Source organism: Chinchilla lanigera, unplaced genomic scaffold, assembly GCF_000276665.1.
Source record: "Chinchilla lanigera isolate Chin_1 unplaced genomic scaffold, ChiLan1.0 scaffold00039, whole genome shotgun sequence".
Lineage (NCBI taxonomy): Eukaryota > Metazoa > Chordata > Mammalia > Rodentia > Chinchillidae > Chinchilla > Chinchilla lanigera.
Genome location: NW_004955440.1, coordinates 14,854,959 through 14,863,578, shown reverse-complemented (window position 1 = coordinate 14,863,578; position 8,620 = coordinate 14,854,959).

The window sequence follows — 8,620 nt, the reverse complement described above, 5'->3', positions numbered from 1 at the left end:
CCCTGCCCCTCGCGGCGCCCTGCGCGGCCGGCGGCCGGCACAGGCTTGCCGCAGCTCTCGGCACACCTGTGCAAGCGGTCAGCCAAGCCCGGACTCCGGCGGATGACGCAGGCACGGGCCGTCCGACCAGAACGCTGCCCTGCCGGCCTGGCACCCGTGCGATCGCAGCCCGGGTTTGGGCGCGAACCGAGGACCCACGCCGGGAGCAAAGCTGAGCTGGAGCCCAGGTCTGCATCTCCAAAGAGAGCAGCGTGGCCTCAGCGTGCTCCGAGCCTGCAGCGGGGAAACGTGGTTTCTGCGGAAAACTGCAGAAGGGGTGTGGGTTTCGTCCTCTGCTGAGACCTCTGTCCCTGGTGTTCCCAAGCTGCTAGGTCAGGCATGGCCTAAGCAGCCAGCATTCACTGAGGTCCCTGAGAGTTTTACACACACACACACACACACATACACACACACATACACACACACACACACACACACACGGGTGATGTGTGCTGCTCCTCCTCCAGCACTGCTGTTATTTATGCACTTATTACAGAAATCCATTCCAAGCACACTGCAGGAAACCGGGCACTGTCCAAGTTGCAAGGAGAACATTTCTTCTTGAAACTGCTTCAAGACACTTCCATGACTGCAGATTAAACCTCCAACGCCAAAATCGGATGCTGTCTGCTACGGGGATGTGAGGGCCAAACGGCCTGCCCCGCCTCTCTCGGTGGTAGGCCCAGCGCGCTGAAGGCCTGGACTCCCGTTTCATCGGTGGGCCCTGTGTAGATGGCATATTTAAGGTCTGGTGCTGGCTGGCCGGCCGTGTCGCACTGGGCAAGGCCACCCCGGAAGAAGTTACAGGGGCTGCTCCACCTAGGTGTGCCCTCCCGCGGCTGCAGCTCGCTCCCTTTGGGCCGGGCACTGGTGTCCCGGGAGCTACAGCCGTGGGCACCAGCCGGTGGGGCTGAGCGAGGAGCTGCTCAGGAGCTCGCCCAGATGAAACGGGCCAGCCCTTTGCATGTGTGGGTTTCTGTCGGCGGAGCCTGCGGTCCCTGTGACTTAGGGTACTCATGCTCTGCGTGTGAGCTCGGTTGCACCAGCTCGGTAAATGGTTAAGTGATGCCGCCCAGAGAGACATGAGGACCATCAGGAAGGCGCGAGCCCTGCCCCAGTGTTTGCTGTCTGCCCCGCTCTCCCTCCCTCCCCTCCCTTTTTCTTCTCCTCCTCCTGCTGCTCCTGCTGCTTTCTTTTCTTCTTTTTCTCTTTCTCTTTCTTTTTCTCCTCCTCCTCCTGTCTTCCTCCTCCTCCCCCTCCTCCTCCTTCTTCTTTTCCTCCTTCTCCCCCCTCCCCTCTCTCCTCCTTCTCCCCCCTCCCCTCTCTCTTTCTCACTTGAGTAGCCTTGAAGATGCTCCTCCATTGTGTATTTCCCACTTGGACAGCATGCAGCTACAAAATCCCTGTTCTGTGCTTGAAGTTCTTTGCTCGTATCTACAGTCTGAAGGTCTGATAGTGCTGCGAGATTAAGTGAAATATTGCATGGAAAGCTTCTGAGCAACTGTACAAAGCCACGACTCCATAAACAGCGCTCTAACTAGCATCAGTGTGCCTCAGGTTGCCACCGACAGAAGGGCACTGACATGCTGGAAATAGGGACAAAGCCACTGAGGGACTTCTTAAGACTCTAAGTGAATTAATGAATTCTGACAAATAACTGTGTCTGTTACTACGCCCTGCTGGTGCCTAAGGAAGTGATATTTTGAACTAGGAACCCTTATCTCTAGTTCTCTGATAACAATGAAAAATACACAGTCCAAGAGTAAATAATTCCTAGACTTCAGGACAGATTTGCCTTCCTAATTTTCCTACCTTTACTTAAGACTCAATGTGCACATTAACGTTGTACATCATTTTGAGCACATTTTTCAAAAAGACAACGTGCATAACATTTTTGGCACATACTAGCTGCTCAATAAATTATGACTAAAGAACATGGTGGAGGGAAATAACCAGCAACATTATGAGTTCAGGTAAGCAAAAGTGATCGCTGCTTTATTAGGCACCCCAGAATTTAAACTCACTGGCTCTGGAATCAGAGCATTTGGATTCAGTTACAGCCACTACTGAGGAAGCCTGTTACTCTCTCCATGCTTTGGGTTCCTCATTTATAAAATGAGATAATCCTGGTATATCATTAAAAAGCTGGGAGACATGACTGGAATAATAACTGACCTTTAGCGGGTGGCTACTTTCCTCAAGCATGGTTCTAACTGCTCAGATTCTCAGACAGTTCCCCTTCAAAATAGTAATTCTCAATCAAGGATCCCATATTTTGCAGCTGGATCCAGTATCGTTTGTCTACAGATATTTTTCTAAGAACACACCTACAGCGTTTACATTCACAAAGAGGTCTGAATCTCAAGAACAGGTAAGAGTCACTGCCTTCCAGACTTAGCCAGAGGTTTTGGAGCAGGACGACTTGTTGGAGACCGTGTAACGCAGGCTTCAGTTCCCAAACATCTTGGGAGAACATCACCCACAGGCTGCTGAGGGCACAGATCACTCCTGAAAATTTAGTGCAGGGGACGAGAGCAGTTTCCTCCAGGGATTCCTGCCTATGAGCAAGCCATGGAAACTGAGCCCATCCAACCTTCTCATTTTATAGGTGAGGAAAACAGACAGGACAGCTCAAAGAGGCTGACGTGGCACCTCCATCCATTTCAGTCAAGCTGTCACCCCACCTGATCACAGACAGGAAAATGTCACTCCATCCTATAACCCTGGTTTACACAGGGCCACTCTTAAAATCAGTCTTCCCCAAGAGGAAAATAAAACGTGTGGCCACATCCATGTTAGCCCTTTAAGGTTCAAAACAGTCTAGACCTTTTTCGGGATTGTTGATAATTTCACTCCAGGCAGGGAGTGGGGACCCACACACACACACACACACACACACACACACACACACACAGAGTCCTCTCTGCATCTAGCATCACTGTTTGAACAGCTGAGGCTATTCAGCTAACACGTTTTAGCGACATTCTACAAAAATGTAGATACTGTGTCCTACTTCCTAAAGCCTCAGACTGGTGAGACAACTGATTTTTGGGGCGACCTTCACAGGGGCTTTCTAACGAGTGCCACTGAGTAGTGTGAGCCCCATGATGAGAACCTCTTCTTTCAGGCAGAAGCTGAATCTGCCCCGAGAGCAGGGCAGCAGCACTGCACAGAGAATGGTTATCAAAGTGATGTTTCAGAGACACCCAGGATCATCAGCTCAGGGATGATCAGACGAAAGTCCAGGATGAATGTATACTGCCTAGTGGAACTCTGCACGCATACCAAAGGCCGCCAAGGATGTGTTTCTCTAGGTTTCTGATGTGCACCAGTCGTAGGGTCCTGATGTAGCAAAAAGTTGAATCACCTTCCCTGAGTGTGTTGAGCATACGTCTCCCGTCCCGCGCCAGCAAGCAGAATTTCCAAGGTGGCACAGTGCGGTGGCTGCATTTCCCTGAGAACACTGAGAAAGATGTGAGTGGGTCAGATCTGAGCTTCCCCCTACGGCTGGGCAGCAAATCAACGTTTCCATATTTGCATCAGCTGGGAGCACCCTTGTCTCTTGGGTTTTACACCAAGCCCGGAAGTGTTGGCTACCAATTTATGGTCTGCTCAGAAAAGTGCTGGCTACAAAAGTGTCCAAATGCCTTTTGGTAGGATTGGGTTTTGTTTCTTGCAGTGCAGGGGTCAAACTCATTTCCTCACACATACTAGGTAAGCACTCTACCTCCAAGCTATATCCCCACACCCTGACGCTGTATTTCTAAGTCCAGACAAGAAGTTCTTGGTGGTCTCAATTTACTTCTGACTTTCAAAGGCAATGCAGACATATCCACTGTCCTTTTAACTTGGTAGGTCCTGTTTCTTTGTACAAGCCTGGAGAAAATTCTTTGTGTAAAGTCAAAGTTCTATCTATTGCCACATGCCAGGCAGAACCCTTCCTCAGGACCTCGGCACCCGTGTCCCTCTGGTTCACGAGGTTCTCCAGACTCGATGTGCCTGGCTCCTTCATGCACGGAGGCCTTCTCTAGCCACCTGCTTACAAGCAGCCTGGTTATTTTCTTCACAGCACTCGAACGTACTACATCATTTGAGAAAGTGATCTTGTTTATCATTTACCTTTAAGGAAAAGCGAGTGCAAGGTAGATGCCCAAATATTTGTTGAGAGAATGAATGAGTGCTAAGCTTTTCACAGAGGGCTTTGAGGAAGGTTTCCGCTGCTCTTGTATGAGGGTTTCCATCTGGGAGTAGCTTGATCTTGGCGGGAAGGAGGATTCGTGCTTAGTCTCTGTCTACGCTCTGTGGCAGTCACATGACCGTGGGGCCGTTCTGGCCCATGGCTAGCAAGGTGGACTCCAAAGCCAGCTCCACCTCTCCCTCGCTCTTTGTTGTGGGGCAGCTCGCCTGACCTTGCCATGCCTCCGCGTCTTCGTCTGCATATGGGGAGAAGAATAGAGTCTCTCACCTACTCCTGGTACAAGATTCCAGGATGCACATAAAGCACTAGCTATTCTGTGAGCCAGATGTGATACAAAGTGATTCATGTCACAGAGTGGTTAGCGTGTCTGAGGCCTTTGGTTCATGAAGGGCAGGGTAGAAGATGGTGGAACTCCAGTCTCAAAACTGCCTAAATCCACTCTTGGTCACAGGGTTGCTGCCGGCACTTAATGCACACCCAACAAATGACTGTGACAAAATATCTGAGGATCAGTACTCAATGTAACTGCGACAGAAAGCCTTCCAGGGCCATTGATCTTGTGTGTGACTTGAAGCTTCAAACTTCGTGTGCCAGAGGCCGGCTCAGGATTGCACTCTGAGTGGGGGACAGGGTGTTCTAGGTTTGGACTGTGTTAACGGCACACATGACCACGGCATGAAGGACACCATTTAATCTCACTGGGTAAAACCAGATGATTCTTAGCACCCTCTTTTGATTCTGCTCTTCTCCTAACTACAGGTGATTCTCAGTGATTTCTGTTCTTCACGCATTGTTGGTGTGCTCTTTATTTCTCTAAGAACTCCATTTATTTGTTCAATATTGCAAAGTGAAAGCCACTTCGAAGGGCATTATGTATTGACAATTTACACGGCAAATTGGGAGCGGCGTGTGACAGCAGCTCCCAGCCATCCTTTGAAATGGACACAAAGAGGTAACAGAAAGAGACTGAGCTCTAGAGTCAAAACTAACAGTGTGACCGCAGAGAGGCTCCTTCGCCCCCGGGACTTGCGGTTTCTCATGGGTTCATGGTCTGAAGGGAGACAGTGAGTCTCAGGCGGAGGCCATGGTCATAGCGTGCTTGAGAGCGTGTTTGCAGCAGAGGACAGCCCACTGCACAGCGTCAAGCCCCTGCTGAGATCTGCAGCACTAGAAGGGAGCTTTCCGATACCTGGGCTCATTATAGAAAACACTCTTGTTTCCAGATGCTGGCAGAGCCGAGTGTGCTTCTGTGTATGGCTTTGTTAAATGACTCCTGAGTGTCTCTAATCTCCCTTTGGGGAACTTGCTAAACTCCTATGAAGATCCTGCTGGGCTGTTGTCTCTCAGCATTAACTGTGATTACTGGGCTTCTGCATCCACGCATGGGAAACTGCATGGACTTGACTCATGATTCAGGGTCAGGGTTTTGAGCCTGATGAGCCCTCTGGTGTGAAAAGCCACAAGTCACCGTGTGGAAACTGGCCCGAAACCCTACTCACCGCAGTTACGTACAAGATACAGCACGTCCTCCACCCGTAAACTAGACTGAGCGTGGCTCCTCCTCAATGACGAAAAGAGGGTGAGAAAGTGGATGCCGTGACTGTATGTGTCCTCCCAGTTCATGTGCTGAGACCGAGCCCAGTGCGACAGTATCAGGAAGTGGGGCCTTTGGGGCGGGGATGAGGTCACGAGGTAGCACACTCAAAAGAGCAGGGTTAATGAGATTATAAAAAAGGTCCTCCATGTGAAGACAAAGACGCCAGGGTCAGAAAGGGACCCTCCCCAGACCCCCCGCCACTCTGGCATCCAGATCTTCAACTTCAGGCTCCAGAACTATGAGAAATACGTGTGTTATTTATAAGCCATCCAATCTCGGTACCCTGTTACAGCAGCCCTAAGTGACTAAGACAGCGGACAAAGGAAGAATGCCACACAGGGGACTGCAGAGATTTGACTTGACTGGGTAGAATCAGGTGATTCCCAAGGCCTCCTCAAATCCAAATGGTAGTGGTAAGGGGCTGGGGATTTAGCTCAGCGGCAAAGCGCCTGCCTGGCAAGCGCAAGGTCGTGAGTTTGGTTCCCGGTACCGGAGAAAAAACCAAAAAAAAAAAAAAAAAAAACAAATGGTAGTGGTAAGTATAAGAAAATAGGTGGATGACAATACATGCTCCTAGGAAGTGTTTGATAATGCACCCTGATATTTAAGGAGCTCTCTTATAACATGCTTTGCTAGGATTGCTTATCTGACCCCCACACTCCCACACTATGATAGACGGCAGTGGGCTAAATCTAACACCAGTGCGGAAGTGAGGTCGTGAGTCTCTCCAGTGCGACATGACCACGCCCTCAGGTAGTCGATGGGAAGCTGACAGTCAGACCCAGTCCCAAGTCCGTAGTTCTTTCCACTGTGGAATGGCTTGCAGTATCGTTCAGAGGGCCAGCAGTGCAGAGGTACTGTCGTTTCCTGCACATCCTGGACGAGGGTGCTGCAGGGCGCCAAGGAGCCCGGGGGTTGGGGTGGAGATGCAGGCAGACAGCTGCCTCGGCACTGGCCTGTCCTTCCCAGCCTTCGGTAGCCCATCAGAGATGCTTCCACAGGAGAGGAGTAGGGAAAGGGAGCTTGCGCTACAGCGGAGAAGCTCGGGGAGGGAAGTCACTTCTGTCTCCACCCCCTCCTACACTTGTACTTGCACATGCATGTGTGGTATGATTGGCATGTTTACTTTTTCTAAAACCTAAAGCTCTAAAATGAGACCTGGTTAATCATTATGACAGGGCAGGAGGTGGGGCAGGGGGCAGCTGTTACCAACGGGGAGCCAGGAATAGCCTCCGCAAGGCCTCAACCATCCCCGGCGGGCGACGGCCGTCCAGGGCCCTTAGGTCACCCTTGTGAGCCCCTCGAGATGGGGCAAGAGAGTACTGACGCTTTTCCCTTTCCCCTTAAGCAGCACAGGAGTAGTGGCTGTGCATTTTAGAATGCAGAGATAAATAGTGTCCTAAAGAGAAAAGACCAACATGGACAGTAAGCTAAATTCTTACCACGCGTAGTTGGCAAACTGTGGCAGGATTGATGACTGCACTTCCTTTAAGAGTTATGTGCCAGCAAGGTTCTGATGAGGGCAGGGCACTGCTCTTTTAGAAGACTCACAGTTCGGTAACACCAGACACCTTCCTGCATCCCTCTTCCCTAGACATATAGGTATTCGCATGCTTAAAGTAACTCAAGTGTAAATATCTTAGAGGCCTATAAAAAGTTGTAAAGGTATAAAACATTCTTTACAAAAGGAGTTGTAAGACTTGCTCTAGACTCGCTGTTGAAGATGCAAACCCTAGAACCAGATTATGCGTTCAAATCTTGGTTCCTCCTTATGTGAGCTGTGAGACCTTGGGCAAGCTGCTTAAACTCTCTGTGCCCTCTCCTCACCTGTAAAAGGAAGATAATGGTGCCTACCTCATGGAGTTATTAGGATTAGATAAATACATATAAAGCACTTAAAACAGTGTCTGGCGCACAGCCAGAATAGGCTCTCAAATTAATTGCTTACTGCAGCTTTCTGAGTATTTCAAGGTTCTTATGCTGTTTCACTGCATCTGAGACAGGTTTGTCAGTTCCTCTAATTTCACTTACACATTCCGAAGGAGTACCATCTTGTTGCGGGTACATCTGTCTGAAGAGCTATGCGATGAGGACCATTTACAAGATGCTCATGAGGAACAGTGAGAGTGTGGGAGGCATGAAAGGGAAGAGGGGTCCCCTAGGATTCTCAAACAGAAACTCCTTTTGCACAGGAGGGCAGAGCAGATGGATTCCAGTTTTCACCATCCAGGGCCCTGCAAATAGGAAAACACCCAACAAGGGTCATCTGCATGTTTTAAGTGTTGCTTTGAGCCCAACTAACCACACCGAAATTGGTGTTTTCTTTGCAGATTGGATGACGCACCACCAAACGCCAAAGGGAAAGTAAAACCCCCGTGGCTCAGGATGCCTTCTGTCAAATGAACCCACATTTCCATCTGATGTGTCACAGATGCCTCTTGCTTCTGTTCTTTGTATTATATACCTAAGACAAATTGCAAGACGTAGCCTGTCATAAACGCCAGAATTAAACGTGCCACGCACACGTCACCAGTCATTGCCTGTGCAGATTACGGCTTCCCTTCTGCTTCGTCCCACCGCTGCTTTAGCTCTGTGCTTCCAGGCAGAGCCCAGCACAGTTCAGAGCTTGCAGGGACAGGAGACGGGCAGAAAGACCTGTAGGAGCCCTCACGCAGCCCTGCCACACTGGAGAGCTGGGCTCTGAGAACTGCTGGGGTCATTCCCACCGCTTCGTACTCTGCCGCTTCCAGAGGACTGCTTTCCATTTCAAACAAACAGGCTTCAGC